General features: G+C 41.5%; 1 long non-coding RNA gene across 10 annotated transcripts in view; it reads right to left on the bottom strand.

Moving 5' to 3' along the window:
* LOC308547241 overlaps positions 1 to 18,372 on the bottom strand; it is a 334,174-nt gene that overhangs the window by 136,250 nt on the left and 179,552 nt on the right. For all 10 annotated transcript variants that reach the window (XR_013997473.1, XR_013997474.1, XR_013997475.1 and 7 more), the window contains exon 6: positions 14,510 to 14,591. This is a non-coding gene — a long non-coding RNA (uncharacterized lncRNA). The remainder of the gene's footprint in view (positions 1 to 14,509; positions 14,592 to 18,372) is intronic.

Below are 18,372 nucleotides of genomic sequence, written 5' to 3'. Positions count from 1 at the left end.
CCGAGGGTGAGACCCGGTTCCTTTCCTCTAGTGGATTTACAATTCGCTAACACTGCTATTTCTCCCCTGATAGCTGCTCCAGAAATCTCATTTATGCCGAGCTAGCAAACCCATCTGACAACACCTGACATCATGCCGGGAAACTTTGAAACGCAGTTTTCCTTCAGAGAGAGACATCCATGCCTCCATTAAATTATCCTTCAATAAAAAGTAATATTTTGCCTTCATGCAAAAGCAAGCGAGAGGTATTTAATCTGCCACGCGTATCCGGCAGTGCTGATCCGAGTGCCTTCAAAACCAGTGAGGAAACTATTTAGCTGGAATATGTAAAACAAATTCAACCATCATTTGTCTGTTTTCCCTGAAGTTCACCCAGGAACCTTACGGCATTTAAAATATAACCGTTGACTTTCAATGGATCCCGTAGGAAGGTAATTCAGATTCACACCCGGGGATCACGATGTTACATGAATCAATTTTCTTTCACCCACACGATGGGCCCTCCGGGAAGATTTCAGTTCAATATGAGTCCTGGAATTTCGACGTTTCAGATTTTAAAAATGGGAATGTGCATGTAAAGTGAAATTATTCCGCAATCCGATCGTGATAGCTTTAGAAATCCAACCTCGCTAAAGTAAACGGGGGTCCTTTTTCATTTACCGGATTAATCGACGCTTCCGCAGAGACGGCTGCAGGATCCCAGGACGGCTCCCCACGGAGGCTCAGACCGAATGTCTCACCTTTTCCTCGGCATGACCATAGGGCCACAAAATACCCCGAATCCCTCAAGGGCATTTTATCAGTTCTGGAAAGCTCTCCTTGAGCACTACCCTTTTTTTTAAAAAAAGACCCAAGGCCTAGATCGTGTGCTCGGCCCGTCACCAGCATCCCTTCGCTCAGCCACAGCTGGGCCGCAGCAGCGTTCTCGGAGTCGACCGCCCCGTCCCCAGCCAGTGCCATCTCCCGCTCCCATTTCGGAGAGAATCACACTGGCGCAGTTCCCACCCTGATCCGTGTTCCAAAGCCTTCTTGCCAAGCGGCGCTCACGGCCACTGCCAAGCCCACAGATTCTCCACCTTGAGCTGACTGACCATCAGGTTCAGTCGGCTGTTACCACGGCGGCTGTTTCGTCTGATGAAAAACGTAACTTTGGGCTCCCGGGGAACCCTCTGGGCCGTTTCTTTAATCAAGGCTATGCGCTCGGCAGTCTCCTGACATGAGGGTTCCCACCCTGGCCGTCACCAAAACTGACCTGCTTCCAACGGGCACAGCCAAGCGAACTGTGGAGACGGCAGTAAAGGACTGACCGCGGCCTTGCCTGACAGCTGAAACTGGGAATTAACAGCCTGTACACCTCACACTGAGCACTTAGGCTTGACCTTCAAGGCACGGCGGGTCAGAGCTGATGCCGGACAGGATGACGCAGCCCCCTGATCCTTGGAAGAACAGCTTGAGAATCGCTAGCCACTGTGCAAATTTATACTGTCCTATGGGTTTGATAATGCAGATTATTCTTTCACATGAGCATTTTTTTTCTTTTTTCACGAATAAAATAAGGCTGTTTGAAAGGTTGGTTATATTGAGGAAACCGTGATCAGTTTCTTTCATTCTACATACACGTTAATCTTTTACTTCATTTTATATTCTGGTCCATCTTTGACTGTTAAGAGACCTGGAATTTGCCCAAAACCCTTCTTCTATGAGTCGGGCCCTTTCTGGGGGCCGCCCCCCTCCTCTGCAGGTCTCCCCAGCCCCGCGTCATTTCCCGCAGGCCGCGGCTCTGCCCGGCACAGCGCCGAGGGCAGGCTCCGCTGCCCCCTCGGAGGCCGGCTGTCTGCCCACCCTGTTCGTGACCACACTTTTTACTTAACTAAACAGTACCTGCAGGTATTAAACACCCATAATTCCTATCCAAGTTTGTTACTGGGATAAAACAACATACCCGGTCAACATACGTTATGAGTTAGATCTAGTTTTTAAGATTCTTGTTGAAATTTCAAAGACTTCTTTTCAAAAGCATTGCGAAGTTGGGAGTTGAAGGTCAAAGTCGTTTTTATTCCGAGCATCAATCTTTGAAAACCCTGTTATCAGCAAGGTCTCTCCTAAGGAATGTATTATATATAAATGTTTCAATCATGGTTCATTTTTAGAAATAAAGATGGAAGGTCACACTTGTTTTATCTGATTGCCCTTGGAAATGCAGAGCCGGGAGCGAGATGAGGCGATTGTTTCCGTCTTCCCTGCAGTCTGAGACACTTGTAGTCTCCAAAGGCCTGTTCGCACAAGATATAAAGGGCCACGCTCAAGGCCGCTCCAACAACACTGAGGCTTTGGTAACGAAAACAAAGGAAATATACACAAAGACAGAAGCGTATTTCAAAATAATGATGCAGGCATATTCAACCACGGCTCCGAACAGCAGCCCTGCTCATTGTTGACAAACCTAATACCCCCCCACCAAACGGAAAGCTCGCTCTCGCTCTCCTGAGTCCTTCCACGCACAACCCTCACCGCACAGGGTCTGCAGCGTTTCCCGCGGACCCAGCAGTTTCGAGTGGGGAATTCGGATGGTTGGAGAAGTCACTAAAATTCCTGTCATGATTTTGACTCCAAAATTTAACTTCTGATTAATTATAAAATTAGTGCCTGGCTGGTGTGGCCCAGAGGTTGGAGCGGCCTGTGCACCGGGAGGTCACTGGTTGGATTCGCGGTCGGGGCACATGCCGGGGTTTCGGGCTCGGTCCCCAGTCGGGGGCGTGCGGGAGGCAGCCGATCAATGCCTCTCTCTCCTCATGGTTTCTCTCTCTCTCCCTCTCCCTTCCTCTCTCTGAAATAAATTCTATGTATACGTTAGTAATGAAACAAAACTGTGAATGAAGGACAAACTTCCAGTTATAAAATAAGTCATGGGGATGTAACATACAGCATAGACGTTTACTAGGCCTATTGTAGTGACCACTTCGTAAGGTGTGTAAATGTTGAACCACTAATGTTGCACACCTGAAACAAATATAATATTACATGCCAACTATAATTAATTTTTTTTTTTTTTTTTAAAAAGACCTTGAATGATCACACAGCATCCATCCAGGACTTTTTCATCTTGTCTAACGTAGCTACGGTGTACTAGCATTTTTTTTTTTTTCTGCATGAAATGGACTGGGTATTTCTACAGGCAAATTGCATTTCCAGCCATTATTTTCATTACTGTATATCTGCATTTTTTCACTTATGACAACACTTTAAAGCAATGTATACCCAAGGCAATTGCCTTCACCACATGAACAATTTTGTCTGAGCAGTGAGAGAATGCGGTTTAATATGTGTGAGAGAGCAAACAAAAGGCCGCATCTTCAATAAGATCCCAGATCTGAAAGCTCTTCATCATCTGATTTTCCTACGAGAGTCCACTGACTTTTATCTAACTCGGAGTAACACAATAAATACGACTGAAGTAAGACTCCATTTCCTGGTATCTAATAGCTCGGAATGAACTGGCTCCAACACTGTTTGATCCATCCAAACAATTTTCTTGCTCAAAGGCTTGTTTCATATTAGTGGAGGCAGATCCCGAGATATTAAAATGACACAGTGTGCCCGGGGGGATAAATACTTCTTGAGAAAGGAGAGAAATTAAATTGTAAAGTAAGTTAGGAAAATTTCTTCTCACTCATTCATTCCATCATTCAATCAAAATTTACTGGGTGCCTTTCATGGGCTCATCACAGTGTCTTTGTGGGCGGCACAAAGGTAGATAAACAAATGTTGGAACCTGCCACCTCGGCATGTGCCTGGACTGGGAATCGAACCCGTGACCCTTCAGTGCACCGGACCGGGCTCCAACCATCCGAGCCACCGGGCCAGGGCTCTCCTTCCTCTTTAACCCCAGCGCCGCCCCCACCCTCAGGGTTGATGGCCGTGTTTTCTAGCTCACTGAGGAATCAGAAGCAGTCAAAATAATTTCCACAGGCTGGCCCGTGCAGCTCAGTGGTTGAGCGTCAACCCATGAACCCAGAGGTCCCCGGTTCGATTCCCCGTCAGGGCATGTGCCCGGGTTTCGGGCTCAATCCGCAGCAGGGGGTGTGCAGGAGGCGGCCGGTCAATGTTTCTCTCATCATTGATGTTTCTCTCTCCCTCTCCCCTCCTCTCTCTCTAAAATCAATAAAAACATATATATATATATAAAATAATGATTTCCACAAATTTTAACCAATACATCTGCAGCATCTCTCCATCACTGCACACACTCCTGTTATTATGGATGAAACAATAATGCTCCATGAAAACAACAAAACTTCCTCGCTGTGCTCTAGGCCCCTCCTGGCAATTCAGAGACTGACTCACTGCGGTCACTGTGCTATTTCTCCTCAGTTGTCCTATTTCGGATCCGTCCAAAGAGCACACAAACGAGATACATTCACATCTCTCTTGACCTGACTTCTCTGTCTGCCACTGTCCTGTGTATATTTTCTTGCCCTTATCACAACAGTCCTGGGGGGATTATTTGGTTTTTGTTTTTTTACCCAACGACTGTGCCTATTTCTCAGTCTCCCTTGATGGTTCTCGGTCCCAGGCTGTGATATTGAAAAGACATCCTTAAGAGTTTGATTCCCTGAACTACCGGCCCCCCACATAGCTAACTGCCCCCCGACACCTCCACTGGACGTCTCGCTGTAACTCATCCTGGTCCCGGGCAACATCCCCACCTGCCCCCACCCCCGATGGGTTCTCCGTCTGCAGCAGCTCAGTGACCACGACGACTGTTATTTAAATTCTTAGTCCGGCGACTACAGTCACACTCGATCCCTTTCACTCCACCGTCCATTCTGAGAGCAAGTTCTGATGGTCTACACTGGAAATGCAGCCTTAGCAGCACGCGGCATCACGCTAAGGAAACGAGTCAAACGGAGAAAGACTAGCACTGCATTGTCTCATTTACACGTGGAATCTAAAAATAAAAAATAAAAACAAGAAAAAAAACCTGAACTCATAGAAACAGAAGATTCGTGGTTATCAGGGCAGCGTGTGGAGGGAATGCGTGAAGGCCACCAACGGCCACAAACTTCCAGTTAGAAGATTGGTGACTATAGTTAATAACATCGTATTATATACTTGAAGTATATGTACTTGAAGCTTCTAAGGGTATATTTTAAAAATTCTCACACAAACAAAAATAAATTGTAACTCTGTGAGGTGAGGGATGTGTGAAATAACCGTATGATAATTATTTCTCTCTCTCTACATATTTAAAATTACTATGTTGTACACCTTAATCTTACACAATGTTATATGTAAATTATATCTCAAAAAGCTGAAATATATTTTTTAGAGAAAAATAAAAAAATAAAACTTTAACTCCTTTTAAACCTACTGTTATGTAAATCACCATCTTCTTTAACATGGATTAATCCAGTGGCCTCCTAACTCTCTATAATTCCAACCTTTCTTCCTTAAATACATATGGCTAGATATTTTTCTTACACATTTGATTAGCTTAGCGATAGAGTCCTGTGGAATTTAAATAGCAAGAGGGTAGTGCTTTGTGCCATTAAGTGCACCGAGGTCCCCCGGCCTAGAATATGTCCTAGCTTACAGCAGGTCTGCAATAGATATGTATTGAGTGAGTTATTTAAATACAAAATTTCAGCCCTTCATAAAGTTTATAAGCAGATTATTAATCACTGTGCCAATACACTTTACATGGTATGAGAAGGATTTATAGATTTCCTAGTTTAGAAGAGATATCAGGGATTCTGCCCGAGACCACAGTGCGAGCCAGAGTCTGCAGAGCGGCCCACAGTGATTAGGACGCAGGGACAATAACTACCTACGGCCCAACTCGTCAAAACGTGGAGCTGCCAGATTCTTAAAACCGAGAGGAAATGAGCAAGTAAGGCCAGATTATAAAAATAAAACCACAGAGTCAAGACCGGCATCCATCATCCTAAAACAACAGACACAAGTAAAAATGGAAGCTGATGATGATTTATTTAACATAATCACAAAAACGCAATAAAACTGTCAGTCAGAAAGATTTCTTGCCATTAATTATTGACACACCTGTTATCTAAGATTGACAAGTTGAGGGGACTGACCATTCCTGACAGTAAATCGACTGTAGTCCAAGGGTTTGTAGAATTGGACCTAGTGCCTCAGCGACTGCGAGACGATCCCAAGAAGTGTTACAATAAACCCCGATTTCGTATTTTAATTGTTAGGTAGGTTATGTGTTAACCACTGTTCCACTGAGAGAAGGTACTTCAGGGGCCTCCCTTTGGGATTCAGAGGACTCACCCAGCAAGATAATTAGGACTAAGTATTCATTTTTAAATCTGACGCCACCCAGGAATTACTCCAGATTCAAATTCTGCCTCTTCTGGGGACAATGCAGCAGCATCGCCGCTGGTTTCAAACTTCCACCTCCATGGACGCTCCCTCTGCTCGCCCCCTCCTGCATCCTTGAAAGGTGCCACCTGGCACGGACCAAGTCAGGGGGCTTCCTGTACAGCTGGGCAGCGCCGCGACGGCCGGGCCCGCGTCTCATACGGCTTACTTTAAAAATATATATATATCTTTATTGATTTCAGAGAGAGGAAGGGAGAGGGAGGGAGAGAGAAACATCAGTGATGAGAGTCATCGATCGGCTGCCTCCTGCGCGCCCCCTGCTGGGGATCGAGCCACAACCCGGGCCTGTGCCCTGACCGGGAATCGAACCGCGACCTCCTGGACCCTAGGCCGACGCTCAGCCGCTGAGCCCCGCCGGCCGGGCCATACAGTTCACTTTCATTAGAGCTACTGCAGGACAATTAAGGTTGGACCACGTGTCAGAGGGTTAAAACGCAGTCCCTTCTTCCCTGGTGTTAGTTAACGAGCACCTGGCTTTCAGTGATCTAAAGGGCAGCTGACAGTTTCAGTATAAACAGCATAGATAACATTTTCTGAATAAAATTATTCAAATTTAATATTAATTTGTTAGAATTCCGGTGCAATGAGACACTGGCGCAGAAATTCTTATGAGACTCTGACTGATGCGTAGAAAACCATTTTAAAGCTGCAAACAGCAATTTGACCATTGTTTGCCCCTAGGCTGGAAAAAAGTGCAACAGTGGCAACTTTTGCTTATTTGAACTATTTGCTTGGGCCACCGAAATATCTTAAAAATGCACTTAAATGTATAATTTATCTCCTTTTAGCCGCTGTCATAAGCCTCAAAGTCATCTACGTTGTTTAACGGTAACATGTTTCGTAATTTGAAATGTTTGGGGAGAGAAAATCAGATACTTACACTGATAAAATTTAATCAGATACTCTTCCCATAAAGGTCACATTTATAACCACATACCAGTGTTTCATCGGCTCCTGTCATTGTGTGGCATGCAACAAAAATGCTTGAGTGCATGCGTGTGCGCGCGCGTGTGTGTGTGTGTGTGTGTGTTGGTGCATTATAAAGAAGATACACAATTGCGCAGATGTGGTGAGGAAAAGGTTAATTATATTTCCCGTTAAATTAAGGAACAGAGAGAAATAAATCACGTAACATCTGCCAGTGTGGTTGCGACTCTACTTGATAGACTGGCGTGGTCACTTTAATTAATGGCTGTGCCTGCATCTCCTAGAAGAGCTCGGATTTATACACAGCGCATTCATCATGCTTTCACGGGAAATGGAAATCACGCGCTCGCACCGGGAGCACAACGCGCCCCGAGGATCCAGGTAACTCCCCGCAGGGGTGAGGAGTAGGTTGTGCACCCGGAGCCCCGACTCCCGCGGCAGCCCGGCCGCGCGGCAGATGACAGTTTCAATTACCGCGAGCGGCTGCTCAGTGCCATCCATCTCTGTCCCCTAATTGTCTAAAGTGTACACCGCAGGCTTTTAACAGGAACAATTACACAAGTGTACTGGGGACCGAACAAGCTGATGGCACGATTTGGGGACTGGAACTGACCATTAAAACACAGCTCCCTGACGCTTTCAGTTAATAACAGGAACTGCCGGAGCCGTTCGTTTGAGTGACTTCATGAGTAAGATTTTGAAAAACTAAACTATAAACAATTTATAACTTTTCTAGGGAGCATATTTTTATTAACCTCTCTAATTCCTCATTAATCATTTTTAGCCCTGATTCCACTCTTGTTAGATAACTGGATGCGTGTTCAAGGCTGGGGTAAAGAAGAAAGTTAATCGAAATTTAGGTAAAAATGTTTTTTCAATCCATCAGTGGATACAAAAAAGTTCAGTAAATTATTTATGAATCAAAAAATGGAATTTGGAGGGTCTATATCTGGCCTTGTTACAAACGAAGGAATCAATATGTGTCCCCAAAATCTTGTCGTGAACAATCAGCAGAAAGGGAACTGCCATCTGTTTTGATAGGTAACATCAGCTCTGCTTCTGCATCTAGTAGCAGAGGTGAGTGGGAGGCAAGGATGTGAAGTTTGAGGTCCCTCTCAGTCAAGTGGATGCATCCAATAAATAATTATATATGCAAGTCTGTGCTTAAAGGGAGACTGCAACACTACTGATGGAAACATTTGGAAATTTTCTTCACATGGATGGTATTTAGAGCCATGAAATTACATTTGATCCCCAAGAGACTAGAAAAAAGACACTGGAGGTGTTTTTGTACTAATAGTTCTTAGACATAAAGATAAGGGAAAGTGAGAAGAAATTGCCAGTGAGTTTGTAGGAAAAAAAAGAAAGATACACAAATTATGATGTCCTGAAAGCCACATAACAGAAGCATCTCATGAAAGAATTGTTCAACCAGATGGAAAGTTTACACCGGTCAGATAGAGTGTGGAATACAAACTGGCTGTTGGACTCTGAAACGCACCAGTTGTTATCATGATAAACCCATTACCATGGGTTTATAAAGCCACGGAAAGAGATAACCTAGAATTGTATACATGGTAATTCTTTTGAGGAGTTTGCTACCAACCGAAAGAAAGAAATAAGGCAATAGTTGGAGGGGGAAGTAAAGTCAGTAGAGTTTTTTTGCTGTTATTATTTGTTTATTTTTGTAAAACTATGAGATAAATAATAGCATTTTTGTATGCTGATGGGAAAGATTCACTAGAGGGAAAGAATTGGTAATATAAATAGCTGGATCCAGGGTATGCTAATCAATTTCATTTTTACAACTACCTCTAGTAAATTCTTCTAACATAATAGTACAAAGCAGTCATTTTTTAAAGGTGAATTAGGCTAGCAGTTTCCTTTACCTGATAGTTTATACTGTTTCTGCAGTTACCAGCCCATATTCACTCTGGCATTTTTCCACATAGCTAGTTAGGTTGTTTGGGTGATAGGCCAGTGAATAAAACCCCATTGCTCTTCCCATAGTGATGGTACCAGGCAAACCAAACCTGAAATAATGAGAGCATGGTAGCTCCCTGGCCAAAGGGATTAAGTCCAGTTATGGTTCATTCAATGCAAAGCTCGCCCTGCACAAGACGCTCTGTTAATTGGGGAACCTGTAATTGCTGAACCAGTTGCTAAAGTGGAAGAAGTCATCTGAAGAGGAAGCTGATATGGGGGGTCACAAGCTTAGAGACTTTTAAACAAACCGTGCCAGAGCCTTGAGCAAACTGTACAGAGGAAATTTAATTATATGAGTCAATACATTCTCTTTATTGTTTGAATAAGTTTGAATTGAGTTTTCTATTTCTTGGAATTAAAATTATTTTAAGTCGGTGATGGGCAGGAAAGCAAACCCCGATTTACACAGTGGGCACTTACTCACTATGCAATGATAGTGGCTCATAGAAACTGTTCTTTGTCTGAGATAGAAACATATGACCATGAAGAAGCCTATTCTCTAGTAAAGACAGCTCTGGTTACCCTGGAAGGCCTGAGGTGCAGGTCATAAGCCCATTCCCCTCGCTATTTTATAAGGCTTCCTTTGGTGTAACTTTCAAGTGAAATGTTCAACTGGAAGACTTTTGCTTCCATTCATATGGACACTGAGTACAGGGAGGCTGTGCATTAGCACTGATTTTCATTAACAAGGCACTGCTTTTTATCACATTCTGCTTCCTGTTAGTGTAACAGTGGGGAATTGTAACCCACCCCCCATTACTTTGACATGGCTTCCGTAAATGCTGAGTCTGACTAATATGTAGCTTATAGATAAACAGTATGTTTGTATAAGAATCCTAGAAACTAACTTCATAAGATACAGACTCAGCCATCCAAGTTCTGAGAGATATGCTGACCTTCAACCATAGAACCAGGATGGCGTAGAACCAGAATGACAAAAACCAGGATGGCGCACACCATACCATCACTTGATCAGCTTTGAGATCCTTATTGGAATAGATTGTGCTGGCCACACATAGAGCACTTTTCAAGCCCCTCCCCTTAACATCTTTGTTCTGCTTTCCCTTGCCTTCCTTATAAAAACCCCTGACTGCACTAAGGTGGAGAGAAAGGCATGGCAATAAAAGTCCCCCATCTTCTCAGGTGGCTGACATTTGAATAAACCTCTTTCCTTTTTCACCAGCACCTGTCTCATGAATTTGGCTTTTGTGATGTCAGGAAGCTGACCCTGGTTTTGGCTAAATTAGCACAGTACAACACTTTTTATGTGATCTAAGAATTGAAGAGAACAGCTTGCAAGTGTATGAATAGATTTCAGAGGACTGGCACTCAAAAACTTGTTAATTCAATGGGTATTATTAATTACATACCATGTGTTCAAATCTACATAGTAGACAGAATTAAAAAACAAAGAGGGGAAAAAATCCTAATTTGATGAAGCTTACAGCCTAATGGAAAATAGACATACAAACATGTAAAATGCATGTTCCAAATGCTACATGTTCTAGATGTATTTAAAAGTAGCATGTCAGTAATAATTAAATGAACATTACTTCCTTCTGAAAAGGTCAAATTAAGCTACCAGGAGATGGACACTTTTTAAGTAAGGCTTAAGATATAAGTAAATTTATCAGGAATAAAGTCAGGAGGAATTTGGCGTTCATTGTTGAGAAACTATACAGTCCTCCTGAGTTTTCTATCTGAGATCTGGCACTGCAAAGGTCACAAAGGTCATAATTGTTGCTTGAAGAGGACATGGAGGGCTATTGAAAATGGCAGAAAAAGTGGAGGGAAGCAGGGAACACACAGGAAAAAGCATTGTGAGAGAACCATTGGCTGTTCTGGGCGCAGCCGGCAGGGAAAATGGAGAGCTGAGTGCACTAGAAGGAGTTTTATTGATGAAAATTTATGGCAATTCACAATTAAGATCTATGAAAATGTGACCGTCATAGTTTTACGCATAAACTAATTAATGTCAATTTTACCATTTGAGTCATGAGTAGCCATTGAAGGATTTTGAAAAAAGATGACATGATCGAAAAGGTTATTGCAATGACCACATGAAGGGCATTTTGGAGAATGGGCAGGAATGGCCAAAAGGTGAAAGGAAGGGAGAACATTTAGGAAATCATTGGAAAGGCCAGGGAAGGATTTTACTGCCCCAGCTACAGCAGTGGCAGTGGCTTTGTACAGAAGGGAAGGAGTCTGAAGTGACTACCAGTATAATAGGTGGTAAAACAGATGGCGGACAATGATTGATTAGTCACAGTGGACAAAAGTGTTGAGATTTGCAGCTTGTACAGTGGAGTCGATAGCAGTTATTTTTAACACGGTACAAGAAGAGATGTACATGAGTGAGAATTGAATTCTGTTTGGAGTTTAGGACATAAATCAACAATTCATCTAAAAGCTCTCTGTTCCTGTTTCCAAAGTACAGATGCTTTTATAGGTCCTGGAATTGTTTCAGCTGTGAAGTGTTTTGGGCAAGGTAAGAAAGAAAAGGTCATAATGAAGTCCTAGTGTTCATTCTAGACTATTCCATGGCCCTGGAAAGCCACAAGGGCCCGGGGCACACAGCAGTTTTAACTTTTCCAATCTTCATATCTTCTCAGTATGTACCCATTCATAAACAACCTGCCTGAGAAAAGGTGTCCCATCAGATAACACAAGGGGCCCCCCTATCATACTCCAATTTCTTCCATTTTTACCAAAAAGAGCTAACTTCTCATGTGTCCCTAATCTTACTACAGTGTCATTACTGTAGGGACTTGTAAGTGAACAAAACAGGAAAATAATCTCTTGCTTCATGGACCTTGCCTTTTAGTGACTAACAGGGTAATTCGAAATATCAGTGTTAGAGTTTAGAAAGTAATGATAATAACTGAATAATCAACTGCTGCAAAGAACATGTGGTTTCCAATTATTTGCATTCAAAAAAATTCAAGTAGAGCTATATGAAAATCTTGGCATATAAATAGAAAGAGATCAAATAATTGAGCGACATTCTCATAACAAAACTTTTGAATTCTTTCTACTTGCTCTTTTCAACCAGATGTCTTAGCAATTTCACTGTGAAAATCAAAGCAGCAAATGCTGCCGAATCCTGTCTCATTCTTGCCGGAAGCAGTGACGTCTATGAGTAAAACACTCTGCAGAAGAGGCCTGCTTATCTCAACCAGGTGCTGCTTCAAAATTTTATTTGGATAGTCAATAATTATTTATCAACAGTGTGATGTCCATTGTATACTAATTCCTGAAGATGCTTTTAAAATGCTTGGACAGTTCTGGTCAAACACAACCTTAAAGGATTTGTCCTGTTAATTTGTTGAATGTTGTGTGAACTATTCAATCAACAGCAAGGCCTGAAGAGGTGGAGGGAAAGTCTCTCTGGCCTCAACAGTTTCTAAACAACTTAAGTGAAAAACATTCTTCTTAGAGAAAATAAATTTATATACTAGACTTACTTTCTTATGACACAGTTGGCTTAGTTAAGTTCACAGTATAGATGTTATCACGTCAATGAGCCAAAGCATTCTTGGAAATGATAATCATCGTTTCAATAAGAAAATCATTCTGAGTGTGAATGTAAAATCAATGGCCCCATAAATCACGGTGAGAATATTTATTACATTAATGTAACTGGAAATATTAAAACAATATTTTTCCTATGTAATAGAGTAAGATTATAAAGCCAAGATCCTAATTATATCAGCAAAACCAGTGTGAAGGCAAAGTATAATGACTTTTAATGCATTTTAGGTGCATATTTTAATATGTCTTGCACTTTATCTTGAAAAAAAGCGACTGTAAGTGGGTGGGATACATTTTACTAGTCTGCTGATATGAAAATACCCTACTTCACGATATTTCAGAAAACCCTAGCATCTCGAGTAATATAGATTTGGGGGTTTCTTTTCTTTCAATAGTTTTTATGATAAGCTGTCGTAGGACATCATCATCAATTGGTGTTTAAAAGTGGGGGCAGAGGTCATTGCACCAGGCAGACCAGCCTCGTTTCCTGATGGACTATAACAGATAAGCCCCCGTGACAGATAAAAGCCCAAGTTCTATTCTACTGTATTAAGTTAAGAGCCACTGCATTTAAAGTGGGAAAGGGGCCAGCAACAGACTACTAATCACACTCAAATACATTTAATTGTTAATTTCATATTTCTCTAATCACATATCTGCGCAAGACTGCTATCATTTCCTGTATCCCAGAAAAAGCACATACAATTTCATTATGCACCACAAAGGTGGGAAAATTTTTGGAAAAACCTAGTTTAATAGTAGATGAGCCTATAAAATAGCAATAGTCACCTGTCCTCCTAGCATTTAATCCATACAGCAAAAACTGCACGAGGTAAAACTTATACCATTTGTTTTCCATTCTGATTAGAATATAGAAATTCACAAGAGACTATCGTGGCCACAATAACAAAGAAGAGAAGATTCCTAATTAAGAAAAGAAAAAAAAAATCAGTGAGCTGAGCAAGGCAGAGAAACTTAATTGCAGGAGGAAAAAAAGTCCATGTTGCTAACAGCTGTGAGCAGGGCACAGGGAGAAACCAACACAACAGAAGCAGGGTGGAGCACCCGGCGAAACTTTCAACACGCCTTTCACGGCCACGTCAGGGCGCTGTCAGGTCAGGCTCCTCGGGAACCCCAGGAGTCTCATGAGGGCAGAGCGGCCCATCGACAGCAGGAAAGCAGAGGCGGGACTAGGACTGAGAGAGAACCCCGAGGAACATAAGTTTTTGCAAAAACTGAAGGTCAGCAGGTGGCCAAAGCTTTGGGTAGGGTCCCATCGCTGAGAGAAATACTCTGGGGAATACCTGGTTGTTCCTGCAAGACCAAGGCAGGGGAGAGTTGCTGATGGAAACCCTTCCCGAATGCACAGCCCTGGTCACGGAAGGCTGGGCTCTGCAGGAAAATTTAAATAAATGACCCACAGTGCCCGGCCCTTCCTAAGTGCGCCGCAACGCGCTGAAAGTGACTGGCAGGAGATGGGCAGCTGAGAGAGACCCCCCCGAACAACTCAGCAACGGCCCAAAGACGCAGCACAAAGGCCGGATCACCGAGCCAACCCCGCGACGCACTCAAAGTCCTCAACAGCCGAAGGCAGCACCACTGAAGGCGGTGGAGGGGGGACAGGGTTAAGCAAGACGTCCAGAGAACATAAGGTAAGTACCTGAGCATCTGCAGCGGTGGGAACCGGCTTGAAAAGAAGAGAGACCCGTGGAGCGTCGCCAGCACTCGGTTCCAATCCTTGCCTAAAATAAGGAGAGAAAAAAAGGAAGAAAATTTTGATTCCATCTTAAAACATTTGAAGCCAGTGATTATCTGAATCGAAATAAATACAAAAAGCAAACAAACACAGAGCTAACTCATCTCTGAGTTAAATGGATTTCTTCATCCACCCGGACGGCCTGATGGAGGAAGAGCCAAAAGTATAAAGATTTTCTAGTTCAGTCTCCGCGGTTTTGTTTACAAACACAGGACGCGTGGAGCAGTGGGACAAAGAGACCCCATTACAGGAGATAAAACAGCAATCGAAGGCGGCACGCAGCAACCGGAATCCGTAGAAACGGACTTTTTAAAAAATGCTGTAAATACATAAAGTAACCTAGTGGACAATTTGTGAAACGTGTGAACAGATGCGAGACGTTCGAAAGGAAATCAAACTATGAAAAGGAATGAAAATAATGGAAGAATTCACTGGATGGGCTTAGAGGAGTCTGGGCACAACAGGAGACAGGACAGTGACCCTGAAGACAAGTCACTAGAAATTAACCAAATCGAAGCCCATAAAAAATAAATAAGTAAAGCGTGGGTCTGAGACCTACGGGACAGAACATCTGTTTAACATGTGTGTAACGTCACAGAGAGTGAGAAGAGATTAAATTGTAATGGACCTGAAGAAATGTTTGAAGAGAAAATGGCCAAAAGTTTTCAAAGAATTGAACATTCAAGCATTTATATCTAAGAATATTGAGAAAGTTTACTCAGAATAAATACATATATATACACACACACACATATACAGATATACTATATATTCTCAGGAAACATATGTAACAATATGTCCATATATAAGACTATAAGCGATATTCATATATAAGAATATGTACATTATAAGAATATAAGTCTTATATACTTATATGAGAAGACTTATATGTGTATATATATACACACACACATATATATATATACACATATGAATACTTTTATCAGGCTTCCATATTCTGGTAAAAACCATATACAAATACAGCTATCACCATACTTAATTGGAACATACTGAATACTTTCTCCTGATTTGGGACAAAATGCATGTCTACTTTCATTACATCCATTAAGTACTTCATCAGATCACTTATCCAGTGAAACAAAAGACAAATAATAAAAGGTATAAAGATGGGAAAGGAGTAGAAAAGTTTTTAAAATAAATTTTAACTGCACATATATATATATATATATATATATATTCATCTATATGTATGTATGTATATGTGTCTGTGTCTATGTTCAAAAGTCAGGTATTTATAGAAAATATTCAAACTAATAAATAAATTCAGTAAAAGTCTTAAGATGCAAGTTCAATATGAAAACATTACTTGTATTACTACATACTAAAAGCAAACACACAATTAAATGATGAAAATATTATTTACAAAAGCATCGAAACTTATAAAAATTTTAAGGAAAAAAAACTAACAAAAGAAATGTAAGACTTTCACACTGAAATGAAACAAATCAGAAGTGAGAAACTAGTTTAAAACTGTATTAATAGAGACGCATTCTGTGTCAACGGAATGCCAAGTGTACATGTTGTTAACTGTCCTCTTCAAAATGATTTGTAGTTCTAACAAAACCCTATAAAATATTCCGTAGGCCTTTTTTTGTCAAAGTTAACAAGCTGATTCTAAATTTTACATAGAAATGGAGAGAACCTATAATAGCTTAAGAAGAATGAGCGAATTTGGCAGACTTAAATTTATTTTACATATTACTGTAAAGAAACAGCGATGGAGATAGCGTTTTATTACCATAAATGTAGACAAATTGATCAATGGAACAGAATTTAAAAAGCCTGAACTAGACCCACTCATATATCATCAATTGATTTTCAGCATCTGCACTAAGGCAATTTGACAGGGAAAAGAAAATCAATTCTAGAAATGGTGTTGGACCAGCTGGATACACACACGCAGAAATAAACCTTGAACCCTATCTTAATACTGAAGATTTAAAAATAAGGTGAATCATGAACCTGAACCAAACTGGAACCATAAACCTTCTAAAGAAAGCTTAGCAGGACGACTGAGATCTTGGAAAAGCAAAGATACTTTTTGTGCAGGTAACAAAAAACCCTGAACATCAAAGAAAAGTGATACAATTTGCTTAAGGAAGATTATTTCTAATTATCAGGAGATATTAAAATAGAACAACAGGTAAATCCCATCATGAGAAAATATCCTTAGTGCCTGTATTTCACAAAGTATTCACATCTATAACGTGCAAAGATTTTTACAAGTCAATGATACAAACACACCCCAAATTATAAATTGGCAAAAAGATCTAAAAAGTCAAAGATCAAAAAGAAGATATACTAATGGCCAATGTGCACGTGAAAATATGCTCAGTAATAGTGACGTGATGAAAATTTAAACTACAATGTACTGGACACCAGTTCCTCGACCAGGAAAAGCAGAACATGAACGCTACGGGTCGCCGGCTCTGGGGAGCAGCTGGAGCTGTCAGGCACTCCCGATGGGGCACCGGCCGCGTGACCGTGTCGCAAAGCTGCCCGACGCCTTCTCCTGGGGCTGAAAACATGTGACCCACTCCCCTCAACTTACATACCAGCAGCTCAAACCCACGTTCACAGACAGTCTTGCACAAGAAGGTTCTGGCGGTTTTATTTACGGTAGCCAAAACCTGAAAAATAACAAATGTCAAATTGGGTGATTTATCCGTATGGTCATGCGGCTACTACTATTCAGCAATAAATGAAATGAACACGGATGCAGAATTTAAAAAACACTCCACGTAAGCCATTGTCAGAACTCCTTTATCTGTTTACTTAATATCTGTGCATCGTTATTCTTACCTCAATAAAAGTTATATAATTCTATGGCATTTTTACATGGACTTTAAATTGTTAAAGAATTTACATGAAAGGAATTAACTCTTTTAAATATGTTTTTATTGATTTGAGAGAGAGAGAAAGGGAGAGGGAGCGAGAGAGAGAAGCATGGATGTGGGGGAAACCCATGGATTAGTTGCCTCCCTTTGCACCCGCAACCTGGGCATGTGCCTGGACCAGGAATTGAACCGCTGACCTTCTGGTGCGTGGGCCGACGCTCAACCAACCGAGCCGCACCGGCCAAGGCTGAGAGGGATTCCTTCTTAAAAGTAACTCCAGATCCCGGCAATTCCATTTGGGCAGGATTTAAAAAACAGCCTTCTTATCACCCGTGTGATGGCCTGGACACTTTTTCAGTATTTTCATAACAATTACATTTCTTTAATGAGGATTCCTGAGTGCCTCCTGTATGACAGAGGCCGCACTGTCTGTCAGAGGCATGCAGTCGTTATAAAACGATTTGTGGCTTTGGGATTATAGTAACGAGGGGACTCAAACTAGTAAAATCTAAGGTCAATAAGATATACAGTATAAAAAAAGCAATTATTGACAAAATTGAGGCAAGGCAGGGCCATGTTTTAAAATGTATTTTACATTACCCTAAGTTTAAAAACCTCTCTGTGATGTTGTATCAGCTCTCAATCTAATTTCCAAGGCATTTAAAGTTTACACATAGCTTAAAGAATCTTTCTTCAAAAGTTACTAATTAATTGACCTTCAGGTGACATTTTAAATATCAATCCAATAGGGAAAACCCTTAGCAAATAATGGAAAATTAGAGAGAAAGACCATCATAAGCAGGTAGATAAGAACAGTAATTATAACCTAGATCAGTTCAGATAAGCAATACATTAATGTTCATTAATGACATGAATAAAGTAGAAGACCTTATAAAATTAAGTTACTTT

Source organism: Miniopterus schreibersii, assembly GCF_964146895.1.
Source record: "Miniopterus schreibersii genome assembly, chromosome: 17".
In the NCBI taxonomy this organism is placed as follows: Eukaryota; Metazoa; Chordata; class Mammalia; order Chiroptera; family Miniopteridae; genus Miniopterus; species Miniopterus schreibersii.
This window is presented reverse-complemented; position numbering and strand designations above follow the sequence as displayed.